This window comes from Ornithorhynchus anatinus, chromosome 5, assembly GCF_004115215.2.
Source record: "Ornithorhynchus anatinus isolate Pmale09 chromosome 5, mOrnAna1.pri.v4, whole genome shotgun sequence".
NCBI classification, from domain to species: Eukaryota; Metazoa; Chordata; class Mammalia; order Monotremata; family Ornithorhynchidae; genus Ornithorhynchus; species Ornithorhynchus anatinus.
This window is the reverse complement of record NC_041732.1, coordinates 24,217,457-24,236,841: the sequence shown is the minus strand read 5'-3', so window position 1 is coordinate 24,236,841 and position 19,385 is coordinate 24,217,457. Positions and strand designations below refer to the sequence as shown.

The 19,385-nt window shown below is 43.3% G+C and overlaps 1 long non-coding RNA gene and 1 other non-coding gene across 3 annotated transcripts in view; one reads left to right on the top strand and one right to left on the bottom strand.

Moving 5' to 3' along the window:
- The window catches only part of LOC103170866, a 43,741-nt gene extending 25,187 nt beyond the window's left edge, over positions 1-18,554 (bottom strand). The window contains exon 1 of one of the 2 annotated variants that reach the window (XR_003759817.2): positions 18,475-18,554. This is a non-coding gene — a long non-coding RNA (uncharacterized LOC103170866). Of the gene's footprint in view, positions 1-8,654; positions 8,750-18,474 lie in introns of those variants that run through there. The other variant, XR_003759818.2, reaches the window with a different exon arrangement.
- Positions 9,168-9,305, top strand: LOC114812601. The gene has a single exon (XR_003760252.1). It is a non-coding gene; the product is annotated as a small nucleolar RNA SNORA7 (small nucleolar RNA).
- Positions 18,555-19,385: the final 831 nt, after the last annotated feature.

Here is a 19,385-nt window from a genome sequence, read left to right as displayed (position 1 = left end):
ACTGTGTTGGTGGTTGGCCATAGGACCTAGCTGCTGAGGGCAGCTGCTACTCGGCAAAGCAAAGCTGTTTGGTGCCAATGTGAAGTACTAAACAACTAAATATTGAAAGGTAGGAAATCATAGAAGATCAATTTCACACTCACCTGGCTTCTCAAGGCACCTGCACAGATTTTATTATATCATTTTCAAAAGTTCACTTAATTATGATACTATCATCAGCTCTAAACAGTGCATCCGTCAACAATGGATAGCAAGCTTTTAGTTGGACCTTTTCCTAAATAATCATGCCTGGGTCACAAAAAGGTTTTTAATTGACATGATAAGGAAGTAGCCTGGCCTAGTGGGAAGCAGCATGGCCTAGTGGATAAGGCAAGGGTCTGAGAGGTAGAGGACTTGGGTTCTAATCCTGATTCCACCACTTGTATGCTGTCTTGCCAAGTCAGTTAACTGCTCTGTGCCTCACTTACTGCATCTGGAAAATTGGGAATAAGACTGTGAGCCCCATGTGGGGCATAGACTGTGTCCAACCTGATTATCTTGTATCTACTTCAGCACTTAGTACGGTGCCTGGTATATAGTAAGCACTTAGGCCAGAACAGAAGTCAGGATTTTAAAAGCAAATTACAATTAGGACCCACAAATCCCATGTCTGTGTCATAGCTACAGAGGAAATAGGAATAGATTGGAAGACAGGGACAATATCTACTAACCAGAGATAGTTAACCAGGATAGTAACCAGAGATAACCAGAGATAGTAACCAGGAGAAGCAGCGTGGCTCAGTGGAAAGAGCATGGGCTTTGGAGTCAGGGCTCATGAGTTCAAATCCCAGCTCTGCCACTTGTCGGCTGTGTGACTGTGGGCAAGTCACTTAACTTCTCTGTGCCTCAGTTCCCTCATCTGTAAAATGGGGATCAAGACTGTGAGCCCCACGTGGGACAACCTGATTCCCCTATGTCTACCCCAGTGCTTAGAACAGTGCTCGGCACATAGTAAGCGCTTAACAAATACCAACATTATTATTACTAACCCTACTGTATTGTATTCTCCTAAGCACTTGGTACAGACCGCTGCAAAAAGTTAGGGCTCAAGACCATTGCTTGCTTCCTTGCTAGACTATTAGTTCCTTGTGGGCAGGAAATGTGCCTACCAACTCTCCTATATTGTACTCTCCCATGCTCTGCACCCTGTAAGTGATCAATAAATATGATTGATTGATTGATTGACTGAATTTGACTGCAGTACTTAGAAATCAAGAAGGAGCTGATTTTCTCCCCTCCCTGTGGACAGGGACCACAACTCTTCTTTTTGTTATAGTTTTTTTAGAGCTCAGTACAGCACAATGCACTCTGCAGGTGTTCAATAAATATCATTACAACTTTTTTTAAAATGCTATTTGGTATTCACTTATTATGTGCCAGGCACTGTACTAAGCACTGGGGTAGATACAAGATAGTCAGGTTAGACACTTCATGTCTCACATGGGGCTCACAGTCTTAATTCCCATTTTACACATGAGGTAACTGAGGCACAGAGAAGTTAAGTGACTCCCCCAAAGTCACACAACAGACAAGTGGCAGAGCCACATTCAAATCTTGTTTTGCTACAGTATGAAGCACTTGTACTTGTTTTGATATCGCGAGACAGAATCTCAGTCTTTTTAAGATTTTAACCTCTTTTTTAAAATTGTAAGCCATACCGACCTGATTATAGGTGTGGCTATTGGCCCTCTTTGGTGGAATTTTTCTTTCAATGTTTATCTACCCTGAGTTCTTGGAAAGGCGTCTCTCATTAGGCAGATGCTCTTGCTGGGCATATGGCAAGAAGAAAGTACTGCTCCAATCTGTTAAGGCAAACTCAAGCATTTGCTTCATTCAACTTGTTAAAATCAAGCCACCAACTCTCCCAAATGAAATTATCACTTTGAAAATAGCTATTTTCAAAACAACAGGCTAGAAAATGACATCAAAGAAGGCAGTTTAACTAGGGTGGAACATTGGCTGCTGATGGGATTTCCTCTCCCTTCCAAAATCTGGAGAAGAAAGGCATGTAAAAATCAGTGGGTCTATCTCAGCACTGAAGGCTCGAACCAGAAAAACAGGAGATTTCAACATTTTCTATATTTATTCTGTTCTATTCCGGGTTTGTGGGTGGAAATCAAGGTACAGGTTCAGCTCAGCTCGTAGAAAAATCTCATTTGCTTCTTTCCACATTTCCCATGTTAATTGCCTACAAGTTACGTTTCTTAGTTCCCTTGTTGTCATTTTGTGAGTGTAAAAGTCTCTCGCTCATAGTCATAATGACATACATGGACACTGTCAAGGATGGGGTTCATTTAAAATTTAAAAGTAGATCTCCCTCCCTTGAACTGCTAAATTCTCTTTGGAGATATGTTTTCTCCTTTGCTTTTATACATTCCTGTTTGGTAATGTATGCTTCCTATGAATAAATAAAGCAGATGTATTGAACAGATGATAGAGTTGAGAGCAGAAATAATTACTTCATTTTGGCAATTTGATAAGGAGGAAAAAAAGGGCACAAAAACCCACTTGGAGTAGTTTCTTTTATACAGGGTAGAAATGTGGTGCACTTCACAACGAAAGATCCATTTGTTCTGTTGAAGTATTGAAGAATTGGGAAATGAAGGGTTGCTTTTGGTAAATTCATTGAGAGTTAAAAGAGAGAGGCAGTGTCTCCGCTTCTGACTGCAGTGTTCATCTTGCTAAAATGATTTTGATGCCAAGTCTGCATTGGGAATGCAGAGAACACCACAACACAGCCAACAACCAGGTGTTGCCATCAACACCTTGGGATTCTCCTTTAGCAGAAGGCTTTCACAAGGAATTTTGCATCCGATGGTTTGGTTTGCAATAGGAGAGAGGGAGAGGGATGATTTCCCCTCTCCTCCCCACCTCCATTCCCCTGGCCTTGATGGCTTTCTCTGGGCCCTTTCTACGTTGGCAGCCAAATCCCTGGAAAAAAATGTATTTCCAGTGACTCTTTCTAGTTCTGGCTATAGCCCCTGCAGAGTGTCCAACTGTGAAATCCCCACTGCATGGCCAAGATGAGGCAAAAGCGATTGCAGCCTTACAGATAGTCACCAACACGATGATTGGCTACTTTCTCGAGGGCAGGAATCATGTCTACCAACCCTATTGTATTACACTCTCTTAAGCAGCAAATACATTGCTCTGCACAGGAGTGCTCAATAAATACCACTGATTAATTGATTATCCGCATTTTTACGGATGAGAAGATTGAGGTATAGATAAATTTAAAAACTTGGCCAAAGGTCATACAGCAAGCAGGTGGCAGGGCCTTGAGTAGAACCCAGGTCTTCAAGCTCCCAGGCCCATGCTTTTTCCACTAAGTCACTCTGCTTCTCAGAGCATGATTGGGGAATTAAGAACTGTTCTTTCCACCATTTGAGCCCTTTAGTGGCTTGGCTTGCCATGTTCTCAAAGAAATTGCGTGTGTATATGCATGCAGCATTAAAATTGATGAGTATTGCTGGTGCAAAATTTTTCCTTAATATAAGGTTCTGCAAATACAACCCTCATGTTATAGGAGACTGTGTATACCTTCCACCCTACTTAAACTAGGGTAAAAATATTGTCCGTGACCCAAGTGTCACTTGCAAAATCATCGAACAATGGCTTAGTGCTCTTCTTCCTGATTTTCACCTCATTCGGTCAGAAACTCCTTCAGAGAAAGGGAAATTTCTTTTATCTCTAGTATGCTCTCCTCAGTGCTTAGTGCAGGGCTCAGCACACAGGAGGTGCTCAGTAAATGTTATTGATTGATCAAAGTTTATTAAGGAGCTCTCACATTCAGTCTGTTTCTAAATCTTCCTGCTTTTCCTCCACAACATTTCCTGGATCCATCTCTTCCTCTCCATCCAAATGGCACCTCATCCTGGTTCAGGTGCTTATCATATTCCAACTAGACTACTGTATTAGCTTCCTCACTAGTCTTCTTGCCTACGGACTCTCCCCTTTCTAGTTGGAACTTCACTCTGCTTTCTGGATCATTTTTCTTGAAATGTTTTCAACACATACTTTTCCACATCTCAAAAACCTCTAGGGACCAATTTCTCCCAGGGTCAAGCAGAAATTCCTGACCAAGGCACTTCAAGGCAGTCCACCAATTCTCTCCCTCTTACTTATTAGCTCTCTTCTCCCATACACCCCAGGTGTTTATTCCTCCCATGTTAGCTTTCTTCCTGTGCCTCATTCTTAACTCTCTGACCTCTGACCCCTTGTTTACACCTTTCGTCCACCCTCTCCATTCATATTTGTCAGACTTCAGCTCTCCCTATCTTCTAAGCCTTCCTGAAAGTCCATCTCCATCAGGAGGTTTTACCCATTTAAACTTCTTCTTCCCGGGTTATGTCTACCGATAGCTGCTCTAAGCACATTTGTTTTTACACTTTTGCCTATCCTCAATTTAGAGTAATTTATCTTATTTATGCTTTGATAACTGTAGTCCTAGCATTTCTCCTCACATTTGTGTCTGTCAGCCTCTCCCATTAGATGGTAAGCTCCTTGAGGACAGGGGCCATGCCTTTTACTCAATTGAACTCTCCCAAATGTCTAGTACAGAGTTCTGCACACACTAGGTGCTCAGTAAACACTACTGATTGAGAAGCTTTCAGTGAAGGAATGAATGAGTCTTCAACAAACTTGAAATGAAAATGAACACCAGCATTTTTGCAGGCTTTACTGGCTTGTGGGTTGTTGTGTAGTATTTTTGAATTTGAAAATAAAGTAGGGACCAATTCTGAGGGATTTTTGAAGCACCCTACTGAATACAAAGGGGAAAACTGTGATTTTATTTTGATCCAAGTCAGTGTTGCTTTGAGACTCATGGAAAAATGATGGTGCAAAGTGCTTCTTTTGTACTCTGTCTACAGTTGACCAGAGTTAAGTAGGTTAAAGACCTGTAAATATCAAAGAAAGGCCAAGTCTCAGTTAATCTTAGAGATGTGTGACTATTTTAATGCCAAGTTTTAAAAGAGGAGGCTAGTTCTTTTTTTATTTGCAGCCATATGATTCTATATTTAATTTAGCACACCAAAATCGTTCTAGCCCATCCCCATGGATCAGAGATGAATTTTGTACTGGAAGGAATTCATTGTACTAGAAAATGAGAGAAGATGTTGTCTTCTTGGGGAGAAAGAGTTGTTTTTCACTGCCTGATGATGAAGCTGAATCTCCACTTAGTGAAATGTGGATTTGGTCAGCCAGTTATGCCACTGGGATAGAATCTCTCCACGTCTGAGCTGGGATGGAGCTGTGCGGTCCTTAGATGCTATCTGGCCCAGCCTGGGGCCTTGCAGTCTTGTTTCACAGCATGCCAGGGCATGGGACCAGGAAAGGTGGGGACAGAGTTGGGAAATATACAGTTTTGTGATTCTGCTCTTTCCAGCTCCTTGAAGCTCTCCCAACACCACTCTCATTTTCCCATGCTGGAAATCAATGGATAGAAGAGGAGGTTACTTATCCAGCTGGGAGCATTACTAAGAGATTGCTAAATGATTACCTTAGGGTGGCTGGGCAGAAGCCTACTTCTGTTTCGGAGACTACGGACGAGGAAGGAGAAGGGGTTTCTCCTTTCTACACCCCCAGATCTAGAAGGGAAGAATCAGGTTGGTGAGGGGTTTCTCATGTCCAGAATTTTTCAGCAACTGACAGTTTCCAAGATGTGTTGGATCTTACCTGGGGTATAGTTCAGTCAATCAGTCAATCGTATGTATTGAGTGCTTGTTGTGTGTAATCATGTTGGTGTTTGTTAAGCTCTTACTATGTGCCGAGCACTGTTCTAAGCGCTGAGGTAGATACAGGATAATGAGGTTGTCCCACGTGAGGCTCACAGTTAATCTCCATTTTACAGATGAGGTTACTGAGGCACAGAGAAGTTAAGTGACTTGTCCACAGTCACACAGCAGACAAGTGGCAGAGCCGGGATTCAAACTCATTACCTCTGACTCCCAAGCCGAGCACTATACTAAGCATTTGGGAGAGTACAAACATAACAGAGTTGGTAGACACGTTCCCTGGCCACAACAAGCTTACAGCATAGGGGGAAGACAGACATTAATATAAATAAATGAATTATGGCTCTGTACATCATCAATCACTCAATCAGTGGTATTTATTGAATGCAGAGCACTGAACTCAGCACTTGGGAGAATACAATATAACAGAATTAACAGACACGCTCCCTGCCCAAAACGAGCTTACAGTCTAAGCTAAGGGCTGAATAAAGGGTGCAAATCCAATAATAGTAATAATTATGGTATTTGTTAAATGCTTATTATGTGCCAGACACTGCACTAAGCGCTGGAATGGACACAAGCAAATCGGGTTGGACCCAATACCTGTCCCACATAGGGCTCACAGTCTCAGTCCCCATTTTTATAGGTGAGGTAACTGAGGCACAGATAAGTTAAGTGACTTGCCCAAGGTCACACAGCAGACAAGTGGTGGAGGCGGAATTAGAACCCATGACCAGACAGGGAGTGGGACAAGAGGAAATGAGGGCTTAGTCAGGGAAGGCTTTGAAGTTGGAGAGAGTGATGGTCTGCCGGTTATGAAGAGGGAGAGCATTCCAGGCCAGAGGCAGGGCATAGGTGAGAGTCAATAATACTTTCCAAACTTTTACTTCTTCAAGTATCAGTCGATCAGTGGTATTTATTGAGCACTTACAGGTGCAGAGCATATGGTAAAAAGTTTTTATAATGAAACCAAAAGAACCAACTTGTGAGGACTGTACTCCAGTAACAATAAACCATTTTATAGAGACTATCTGGCCAGCTGCCAAGAGGAATTGTATTTCCTTGCAACAAACCCTATGAGTAAAGGTAAAGTTCCTGAAATGCTACGTTTCACTGTACTATGGCAGCAACTTCTAATTACAGGAAATTGTATTCTCCGCACTGTACTTTTCAGCTACTTCCCATAAGGCAAGGAGACACCATACCAACAGCAGTGGAAAAAAAGAGAAAGGGAAAAGAAAAGGAGAGTAAACATATGCCTGTACAATGAATGAAATCACTTCAATCCTTTTGGTACCGTGCATCTGACCCACTTTTTGCTTCTGAAACTCAAAAGAAGCAATTGTTTTTGTGCTGAACGACATACCATGTACACCTGGGGAAAAGACTTGGCCTATCTGAAAGAACAAAAGCAAATACAATAATGTAAATAAGGGGTGACTGGTATAATAATGAGGCAAATGGTCAGGTAGGAGACTAGGACTAGATTCAGTGAAAAAATTGAATAGATGACTGAAAGATTTGGGAGCTAAAATAGCTAATTAATTAACCACTGCTTGAAGAGATTTGTGTGAGCATGGGTCTGTGTGTGTGTGTGTGTGTGTGTGTCTGTCTCTCTGTTTGTTTGAAAGTGCATAGGCCTTCAGACCCATAGCTTGAAAAAGTGAGGCTAAGTCCAAAGGAAATCAGGCTGTGACGAGGGAGAATGAGTTACGGAACTGTTTCTGCACTCAGGGTACATTAATGATGCTGGCAGACAGGATAGACAGGCTATACTGGTCTCCCACAGGGCTAGACTGAAAGAGGGAGGTTGAGGGGCAGAGAGGATTTACTGCCATTTCACCACTCTGGGTTTACTGCCATTTCACCACTCTTCTACCTAGGTCCATGTGGCTCAGAGCTAGTCAGAACAGCAAGGCTGAAGTCAAGGAACCTCCCTATGCCACTCAATCTAAAGCAGTTGATGCAACATACCAATCCAGTGGAAGTTTCCCAGATCCTGGAGATCAGTCAATCCATTAATCAATCAATTAATAAATCATACTTACTGAGGGCTTACTGTAGTGCTTATAGGAGTACTGATAGTGTTCTGAATTATACTAAGAGCTTGAGAGAATACAATGTAACAATACAACAGAGTTGGTTGACACAGTCCCTGCCCAGAATGAGCTTACAGTCTAGAGATGTAGAGCAAAGAACAGGTGTTCTATGAATGAAAGTTAACTAAGCTGGGTCTATACTTAATCAAAAGGTGATGTTACAGACACCAAATGCATCAATGCAAGATCCTTCCATTAAATTGTAAAACCTACTTGAAGGCACATATTGTTTCTACTAGACTGTAAACTCCTTGTGGGTAGGAAACTTGTCTACCAACTCTGTTGTATTGTTACTCTTCCAAGCACTTAGTACAATATTCTGCACCCAGGAAGTGCTCAATAAATTCAACTAATTGATTAACTGATTGTTCAGTGTTGACCTTGGCAAATTCAGAAACCCTAGTGAAAACTCTTATGGGCTGACAGATGTTTTGAAACATTTGTGTTATTGAATTGATTGCTTCTGTACCATTTTTTCTATGGGTGAAAGAAATTAGAGGGATCAGGCAGCTGAGAGATGTGGGGAAATTTTAAAAGAATGTGCAGGAAGAGGCAGATGAGTTAGAGATGTATGACACATGGAATGAATTGCATGACCAGAGTCCAGGGAAATCAAGCTAGAATTGCTGGTCCTCTTCAGCTCACTCCCATCCAACCCCTCCCTACCACTTCCTTGGTTTCTCCCCTTTCACCTCCCAACCTGTAAACCCCAACAGCCTCAGCCAAGTGTGGCCTGTGGAACCCCCACTCCATGATGGGAAAGCTTCCCTTCACCACTGACCTGTTCCTGACCCAGTCACTGCTCCTCCTCGACTTCACTGAAACTTGACTCTTTTCAGGTGACATGGTCTCCCCGATGCTCTCTTTAGAGGGGAGCTCATCTTCTTCCAATCCCCTAGACTCAGTGGGAAAGAGGGAGGAGTTGATTTCCTTCTCTCTCCCCAGTGCCACTTTCACACCATTCCACCTCCCCCATCCCTCTCTTTCCCTTCCTTTGAAGCCCATATCATCCACCTCTACCACACACTCCAGATACTAGTCACAGTCATATACTGCCCCCAGGCCCCGTCTCCAACTTTTTGAGCCATTTTGATCCCTTTCTCACCTCCCTTTCCTCTCTCTCCATCCCTACAGTGATCTTTGGGGATTTCAGTATCGTTATGAATGTTCCTGATGACCCTTCTGCTGCCTGCTTTTTGTCATTCCTCAAGTTCCACTGACTTCCTGCTCCACCCACCTCAACCACTCACCAGTTTGGTCACACATTCTATTTCATTATCTCTAGTCACTGTACACCCTCTCAGGATTGCACCTGGAGAGTTTCTAGTCCTCTATCAGTCTCAGCTATGGGAGGGAGAGTCAAGCAGAGGCATACCCATTCCATTCCTAGCTTGAACAGTGACTACCAAGTGGAAGGCAATTTGCTACAAGTCAAAACTCACCTGTGCTGGGCAGCAGCGACATGGGAGAGAGTCAAGGGTGAAGACTCAAATTTACTGGGTGGAAGGCAGTGGTAAATCACTTCCGTATTTTTACCAAGGAAACTAGTGATATGCTACCAGAATGATTGCAGATGGAGATGGGGCATTCTGGGAGAGATTTGTCCACGGAATTGCTATAGGTCGGAGACAAGATAAGACGAGTCAGTGAACAATATCTATCCTTACCAAGTCCGAAATCCCTCTATCTGACCACAACCTCCCCATCTGCCTTCTGTCTCACATAGCCCCTCCTTGCAATCCTTCCTGTTCCCCCCTAGAGTCCTCTGATCTTTTGACCCCACCCAATTTTCTCACAACATCATCCCCCATGTAGTCTCCATACTCCAGCTACCTTTTCTTGACAACAAAATTAAGGCCCACAACACCACCTTCTGTACTGAACTTAATTCACTTGCTCCCCTATTCCTTTATCATTCTTGTACCAGTAACCCATAGCCCTGGATCACCTTTACCATCCACTTCCTTCGCTCCTGTGTATTGAGCTGCAGAGTGCTGCTGATGGAAATCCAAATATCAGGCTGACTTCATCCACTACAATTTCATCCTTCTCGGCTTCAACTCTGCCTTCTCCTCTAATCAACAACATTATTTCCCATCCTTAGTGACCCCCATGCCCATTGCCTTCACCAGTTATTTCAGATGTTTAACTGCCTCCTCAAACCCTCTGTACCTTCACCTTTGCCGTCTCTTGCCCCTATTGACCTGGCCACACACTTTATTGAGAAAATAGAAACCATCAGGCATGAGCTCCCTAAAATCTCCCCTGCTCCTCTCCAGTCCCTTCCTCCTTTTGCCCTTGCTTCAACTCTCCAATCTTTCCCAGGAGTGTCTCAAAAGGAGATCTCTTGCCTTCTCTCAAAATCCACCACTGCCCCGTCCTTGCAACCCCAACCCTTCAAACCTTTTCAAAGCCCTTGCAACCTTCCCTTTTTCCCTCCTTTACTGCCATCTTTAACTGTTCATTCTCCAGTAGTTTTTCCTGATCTGCTTTCAGACTCAAGACTCTCCTCACCTAAAAAACCTTCTTTGCCCCCTGGCTTCCACCAGTTATCACCTCATCTTCCTCCTTCCATTCCTCTCCAAACTCCTTGAGAGACTTGTTTACACCTGCTGCCTTCACTTCCTCTCCTCCAATTCTTTCCTTGAACCCCTCCAGTCTGGCTTCTGCCCCCTTCACTCCACAGAAATTGCTCTCTCAGAGGTCACCAATCATCTCCTTTCTGCCAAATCCAGTGGCCTCTACTCCATCCTAATCCTCGTCAACCACTCAGCTGCCTTTGGTACTGTTGACCAGTCTCTTCTCCTGGAAACAATATCCTACCTCAGCTTCACTGACACTTTCTTCTCCTAGCCTTCCTCCTAGTTCTCTGGCCACTCATTATAAGTCTTTTTCAGGGGCTCCTCCTCTGACTCCACCCCCTAACAACAGGAGTCCCTCAAGGTTCATTCTGGGTCCCCTTCTATTCTCCGTCTACACTCCATTCCTTTGGAGCACTCATTCATTCCTATGGCTTCAACTACCATCTCTATACAGATGATTCCCAAATCTATATCTCCAGCCCTTATCTCTCACCTTCTCGTCAGTCTTACATTTCCTCCTGCCTTCAGGACATCTCTACTTGTATACCCTGCAAACACCTCAAACTTAACATGTCCATAATAGAACTCCTTATCTTCCCACTCAAACCCTGCCCTCCACCTAACTTTCCCATCACCATAGATAGCACCACCATCCTCCTTTTCTCATCAGTCGGTAACCATGGCATATCCTCTACTCAGCTCTCGGGCATATCCTCTACTCAGCTCCCTCATTCATTCCACAGACTCAATCTGTCACCAAATCCTGTTATTTCAAACTCCACAACATCATTAAAATCCACCTCTTCCCCTCCATCCGAAATGCTACAACATTAATGCAAGTACTTCATCTTAACCCACCTTGATTACTGCATCAGTTTCTTGCTGACCACCATGCTTCCTCTCTCTCCCAACTCTAGTCCTAAATATACTCTGCTGTCTGGATGAATTTTAATAATAATAATAATGTTGGTATTTGTTAAGCGCTTACTATGTGCCGAGCACTGTTCTAAGCGCTGGGGTAAACACAGGGGAATCAGGTTGTCCCACGTGGGGCACGTGAATTTTCTACAAAACTATTTACTCCATGTTTCCCTCCTCTTCAAGAACCTCTTGTGGTGGCACGTCCACCTCCGTATTAAGCAGGAACTCTTACCATAGGCTCTAAAGCTCTCAATCATCTTGCCACCTCCTGCCTTACTTCCCTGATTTCATACTACAATCTAGCCTGCACATTTCACTCCTCTAATGCCAACCTACTCACTGTACCTCGATCTGATCTATCTCACCGCCAACCTCCCTCTTGCTCACATCCTGCCTCTGGCCTGGAATGCCCTCCCTCTTCAAAACTAAAAGAGGATCACTCTACCTTCAAAACCTTATTAAAGGAATATCTCCCTTTAGAGCCTTTCCTAAGCCCTCATTTCCTCTTTTCCCACTCCCTTTTGTATCACCCTTTCACCAGGATTTGCACCTTTTATTCACCCCTCATTCAGCCACACAGAATTAATATATATATCCATAATTTATTTATTTATTTATTTAATGTCTGTCTCTCTCTCTAGACTGTAAGCTCACTATGGGCAGGGTACATGTCTCTGATTGTACTCTCTCAAGTGCTGAGTACAGTGCTCTGCACACAGTAAGGGCTCAATAAGTCTGATTGATGCATTTATCTAGAGTTGTTATCTTTGGGAAAGAGATAATAAATCCTGAGAGAACAATATAACACACCTGTGCACCAGAAGTGGTTATACAGAAAGGTAGTCAGGGCTCATGAGTTCAAATCCCAGCTCTGCCACTTGTCAGCTGTGTGACTGTGGGCAAGTCACTTAACTTCTCTGTGCCTCAGTTCCCTCATCTGTAAAATGGGGATTAAGACTGTGAGCCCCACGTGGGACAACCTGATTCCCCTGTGTTTACCCCAGCGCTTAGAACAGTGCTCTGCACATAGTAAGCGCTTAACAAATACCAACATTATAAATTGTATTCGATTATTATGAAGACAAGTCGGGGAGCAGGGATTACTTAGAAGAGGGAAGAGAAGGCTGTAGGGAAGGTATGTAACTGTGCCCACAAAACCTCCGTTTGGCCATAACACAGGTTTTCACAGTGTATTTGGTTAGATCTCATTTTGTTTAGGGAATTAGGGAATGTTTGTCCATCGATGCTCACAGGCTGTGGTTGGAAAAACAGCTTGTGCACAGAGGTGCTTGGTGCTAGAAAGGGAGAATGCTACGGCTTGAGTTTTCACTTAAACACAATTTCTGAGTCATTGGAGAACTGAGACTATATGAAGATATAGCAGAAGTGCCTAAAATTGTCGTTAGACTCTTTCCCCAGTACTTACTTTCCACTTCACACTGCCTGGCCAATAAGCTAAGGATAGATACCAAAAAGCTTTGCACCTCAGAGATTATTTCTTCCTTCAGACATGCCTGCAGAAAAAGATTGCCGCATGCTGACTGGATAAAGCTGGAAAAGCATGCGGTATAGCTTTTTGAACCACAGTTTCTTACTCTGCATCTCTTTATAACAGCTAAATAGTGGGCTTAATTAGTTGTTGTTGCCATTCTGGTGTCTTTTTTGAGCAGAAATGTGAATTAGTTAAGCACACTCTCTTCTGAAAAGATCACTATTATGCCTTGTTCTGGGTAAAGATTTCTTTTCTTGCTAAATCATCCACTATCTATTCCTTCATTTCCTCTGGCCTCCAGAATCTCTTACCTTTTGTGGCTTGCTGGCACCCCCCACTCAGGATCACCCAAATCAACCATCTCACCTTCTTTCCTAGACCCTCCTCTCCTTCCAATTTTCCCATCTCTATCGACAACATCATCATCCTCCCTGTGACTCAAGCCTTCAACCTGATTATCATCCTTGACTCTTTACCGTCATTCAGTTCTCACATCCAATCTCCTGATAGTACCTGCCAATTCTTCCTCCAGAGTATCTCACAGATCATCCCATTCTTCCTCTCCTGTACAGCCCCTGATTCAAGCATTTGCCATATCAAACTGTGAGCCCCATGAGGGACCTGATTATCTTGTATTTACGCCAACACTTTGTACACTGCTTGGTACATAGTAAGCACTTAACAAAAGTCACAATTATCATCATCATTACTTTTATTATTATTATATCAGGGTTGGACTGTCATATTAGCTACCTCTCTGATGCCTCCAGCCTCTGCCCATTATAGTCTATCTACACCCTGCTGCCTGGATCATCTTAATGGATCGTTGCTCAGAACACATCTCACCACTCCTCCAACCCTTTCAGTGGTTACCCCTTTCCTTCCACATCTAAAATAGACAACTTACCATTGGCCTCATCAGCTTCCTCTCTATAGTACCTATCAGCAGCAGCAGCATCATCAGTGGTATTTTTTTGAGTGTGCACTGTATGTAGAGCACTGTGCTAAGTGCTTGGAAGAGTATAATACAGTAGAGTTCCCTGTGCACAACAAGCTTACAATCTAAAGGGGAGTCAGACATTAATATAAATAATTAATTAATGATTGGCATATTTGTTAAGCTGCTAGTATGTGCCAAGCACTGTACTAAGCACTGGGGTGGATGCAAGCAAATCGGGTTGGACACAGTGTCTTTGTGACATAGGGCTCACAGTCTCAATCCCCATTTTACAGATGAGGTAACTGAGGCACAGAGATGTGAAGTGACTTGCCCAAGGTCACACACCAGACAAGTGGCGGAGCTGGGATAATTAATCAATAGAGAAAGAGAGTGGCCTAGTGGAAAGAGTTTGGGCCTGGGAGTCAGAGGACCTAGGTTCAAATCCCAGCTCCTCTGCTTACCTGCTCTGTGACCCTGGGCAAGTCACTTCACTTCTCTGTGCCTCAGTTACCTCATCTGCAAAATGGGGATTCAATAAATCGTATTTCAATCAATCAATCCTATTTATTGAGCACTTACTATGTGCAGAGAATTGTACTAAGTGCTTGGGAGAGATACAATGCCTGTTCTCCTTCCTACTTAGACTGTGAGTCCCATACGGGACCTGATTATTTTGTATCTACCCCAACACTAAGTACATTGGTTGAAATATAATAATAATATCAATAATAATAGTTATGGTACTTGTTAAGCACTTACTATGTGTCAAGCACTATTCTAAGCACTGGAAACAAGTTAATCAAATGGAACACAGTCCCTTGTCCCACATGGACCTTATAGGCTTAATCCCCATTTTACAGATGAGGGAGCTGAAGCCCAGAGAAGCTAAGTGACTTGCCTAAGTACACACAGCAGACATGTGGCAAAGCTGGGATTAGAACCAAAATGCTTCTGACTCCCAGGCCCAAGCTCTATCTACTAAGCCACACTGTTCCTCCCTTTACTATATTAAGCATAGTAAGTGCTAAACAAATACCACAATTATTATTGTAGTAATTAGTATATTAGTAGTATTAGTGATAATAATACTAACAGTAACATCATGAGCATCATTTGGTATCATTCTAAATGACTAAAGTCTAGGACTGAATATAAAGCTCTTTGAGTTTCCAACCTTCTATGTGGTTGTGAGACCTGGGCCTCTGAGGAAAAAGTGTATACCTGATTGGGATGGAGGCCCTTTCTGATACAATTATCCTGGACTTAACTCAGGGCTTAGCATATAGGAAGCTCTTAACAAATACCTTTGCTGCTAGCTACTAGAGAACATCCAGCTTCTCGAGCAGTTTCAGCAGTGCCTCCTAGAAACCATATTTCATCGAATGACTGCCGTTGTATCGGCAGTCATTGAAGTAAGGCTCACTGCAGCACTGTCCGTTGTGTGGGACGTGTAAAGAAAGAGATGACTGTATCATGGAGTATGTTTCCCTCACAATTAGTTGGATTCCATTCCAGAACCAGCCCCAACATGATGGTTAAGCCCTACAGGTAGAAGCTAGGTAGGTAGAAGCTCAACAATCTCCTCACTACTTTCCCTCTCCTAGTGGCCTTCCTCCCCTTTACACTCCAAGGGCTGAACTTGGACCTCCTTGCTCTATCTGTCCATAGCTCTCAAATATATATGGTAACACACTGTATAACACAGTGCTGCTACAAGCTCCTTTTCCTTCCTGGCTTTTGATTGACAACTGGTGGAGGGGACCGGCTACAAAAAGGAAGGGTTTTGAGGCACCAGGCCGAATGGAAAGAACTAGGACCTGAGAATCCTAGTTGAGAGCTCACCTCCTCCAAGAGGCCTTCCAGACTGAGCCCCCCCTTTTCCCTCTGCTCCCCCTCCACCCTCTGCTCCTCCCCCTTCCCCCTTCCCCTCCCCTCAGCTGAGCCCCCTTTTCCTCTGCTCCCTACCCCACCCCGCCCTCTGCTCCTCCTCCTTAACTCTTCCCCTCCCTTCAGCTCTGTGCTCATTTGTATATATTAGTTATTACCCTATTTATTTTGTTAATGAGGTGTACATCCCCCTGATTCTATCATGATAATGTCTTGTTTTTGTTTTGTTCTGTTTTGCTTTGCTGTCTACCCCGATTAGACTGTGAGCCCGTCACTGGGCAGGGATTGTCCCTTTCCATTGCCGAATTGTACATTCCAAGCACTTAGTACAATGCTCTACACATAGTAAGTGCTCAATAAATACTATTGAATGAATTAATGATTCAGAGGAGCTGGGTTCTACTCCCTTATCTGCCACTTACTCACTGCATGACCTTGGACAAATTCCTTCATTTCTCTGTGCCTTGGTTTTGTCATCTGTAAATTGGGGATTAAACATCTGTTGTCCCACCCCCCCAGACTGTGAGCTTCATGTGGGACAGACTCTGTCTGACCTGAGTATCTTATATCTACCCTAGCACTTAGTACCATGTTTGGCACAGAGAAAGTGCTTAACAAATACCACAATTATTACTCTGTGTGATTGATGATGGGGTCGATATGCTTTCTTCACTTCTCCAAGCATCCTTAATGGAAATCCAAGCACCAGACTGACTTTGGCTACTTCATATTCATCCTGATTTGATATATCTCTACCCTCTCTTCTGTCCAGCAACACCACTTCTCCCTCATCTACTCTCATACCTGGTACTCCCACCAATGATTTCAGACCTTTATCTCCCTCCTGAAACCTCTGGTGCCCTATCTTCCCCCTTTTCCACCCCTGATAACCTTACCAACTACCTCAGTGACAACAAAATTAAAGTTACCAGGTGTGAACTCCCCAAACTCTCCCCCTGCCTCTCCAATTTCCTCTCACCCCCATAACCACACTCTCATCATTCTAGGTTGTATCTGAAGAGATCTCCCTCCTGCTTTCAAAATCTTCATCCTCCACATGTGCCTCTGGTCCCATCTCTTCTTGCCTTCTAAAAAGTGCCTACTCTTCTTCCCTCCTGGACTAACATCTTCAACCATTCACTCTCTGATGATTCCTTTCCCTCTGTTTTCAATCATGCCTGTCTACCCTATCTTAAAAAAAACAAAACCTGTGGATGACACTACACTATCCACCTATTTCCCCATCTCCCTCCTCTCATTCCTGTGTAAATTCTACAGAAGGCTTACATATCCCCACTGCCTACATTTCCTCTTCTCCAACTCTCTACCTGACCCTCTGTAACCCTGTTTCCATCTCTTCACATCACTTGAAACTGTTCTGTCCAAGGTCATCATTGATCCCCTACACATCAAACCTGGCAGATATCCTAATCCTTCTTGTCCTTTCAACTACTTTCAAAAGTATGGACCCCCTCCCTTGTCTTGGAAACATTATCTAACCTTGGTTTTACTGACACAGTTGTTTCCCATTTCTCCTCTTACCCCTGGCTCACCCTTTTCAGTCTCTTTTGCTGGCTCTTCCTCTGCCTCCTCTCTCCTAATACTGGATATCCCTTAAGGCTTTGTCTGGGTCCTCTGCTTTTCTCACATTTCATTTAGTTCCTTGGGGTCCTCATTTGCTTCAATAGCTTCAACTACCACTCCTATGTGGATGAATAAATAATAATAATTGCAGCATTTCTTAAGAGATTACTAGGTGGCAAGCACTGTTTTAAGCATTGGGGAGATTTAAGATAATCAGGTTGGACACAGTCCCTGTCTCACATCGGGCTCACAGTCTTAACCCCCATTTCCCAGATGAAGTAACTGAGGCCCAGAGGAGTTAAGTGACTTGCCCAAGGTCACACTCCCAAGCCCATGCTCTTTCCACTAGGCCACGCTGCTTCCCAGCATGGGACTTACTGATCCTGGTGAACATCAGCCCATAACGCTGGACATATCTTGAGTGTGCTTGTATTTAAAATTCACATTTTAGTTAAAACTGATTTTAAGCTGTGAAATACATTGTGAAATAAATATGAATGATTGACTCCCAAGCCTACCTTCCTTGCCACAACCTCTTTCCACCTCTGCATTCTCTCCTCCTTACTTCAGGTCATCTCTTCAGGGTCAACCCACTGGTACTTTAAGTTCAATATGTCTTTTCATCTTCCTTCCTAAAATCCTCTCCTGCCTCAAACTTTCTCATTACAGTTTTTTATTAATAGTATTTTTTAAACGTTTACTGTATGTCAAGCACTGTTCTAAAACCTGGGGTAGTCACTAATCAGTCTGTCACCAAATTTTATCCATTTGTCCTCCATAACTTTTCCAGGATCTGTCTTTTCCTCTCCATCAAAACGGTTATCCGTCTGGTCCAGAAGCTTGTCATGTCCTGGCTTGTCTACCGCTTCAGCCAACTCTGTTGTATTGAACTCTCCCAAGTGCTTAATACAGTGCTCTGCACATAGTAAGTGCTTAATAAATCCCATTGATTGATTGATCAGCCTCTTCACTTTGCTGATCTCCCTGTCTCCAGCCTCTCCCTATTCCATTTCATGTGTTACTCAGCTAACTTTTCTAAAACTTCATTCTTCACATGTCTCTCCAGTCATCAAAGACTGCCAACCGTTATCCATTCTTCCTGGCATCAAACAGAAACTCCTGACCACTGTCCTTAAGGCACAGAGTCAACTAACTCCATCCTACTTATTAACCTCCCTCTCCCACTATACTCCACCTTGCACTCTTTGTTCTTCTCAGGATGATCTACTCACTGGGCCTCCATGAGTCCACCATGACATCTTCCTCAAGTCTTCCTCCCACTGCATGGAACTTCAAATTTGACAGCACACAAGTCTCCTACCTCTGCTTCAAACAGAAACTCCTCACCACTGGCTTTAATGCCCTCAAACATCCTGGTCCCTCCTATCTTACCTCACTGATTTTCTACCACCCAGCCTTTGCTCCTCCAATACCAACCTAATCACTGTATCTTGATCTCATCTATCTTGCTGCCAAACCCTCACCCACATCCTGCTTCTGGCCTGGAACTCCTTCCTATTTCATATACTACATGACACCATTCTTCTCACCTTCAAATGATTATCAGAAGCACATCTCCTCCAAGAGGCCTTGCCCAATTTAGCCCTTATTTCCCCAATCTCCTCTCTCACTTCTGCATGACCCTTCCACTTGGATTTGTACCGTTTATTCACCCTAACCTCAGCCACAGAACACTTATGTGCATATCCATAATTTTAAATGATGTCTATCTCCACATTTAGACTGTAAGATCCTTGTGGAAAGGAAACATGTCTACCAATTATTTTATATTGTATTCTCCCAAGTGCATAGTACAGTGTTCTGCACGAAGTATGAGCTCAAGATGATTGATTGATCCCCATCTACAAAGCTCTACTGAATTCATATCTCCTCTAGGAAGCCTCTTCTGATTGACTTACCTGTACTGATTGGATTTATCTTTGAGGATGGGACACACTGATCCTGGGGTACTTTGGTTTATAATTCAGGGCATCTCCTGCATGGGTCTGTATTTAAAATTCACATTTTAGTTAAGACCGATTTGAAGCTATGGAAAATGGATCTCATGAATTCTAAGGACCAGTGTTAAATGTCAGATAAGTGTCA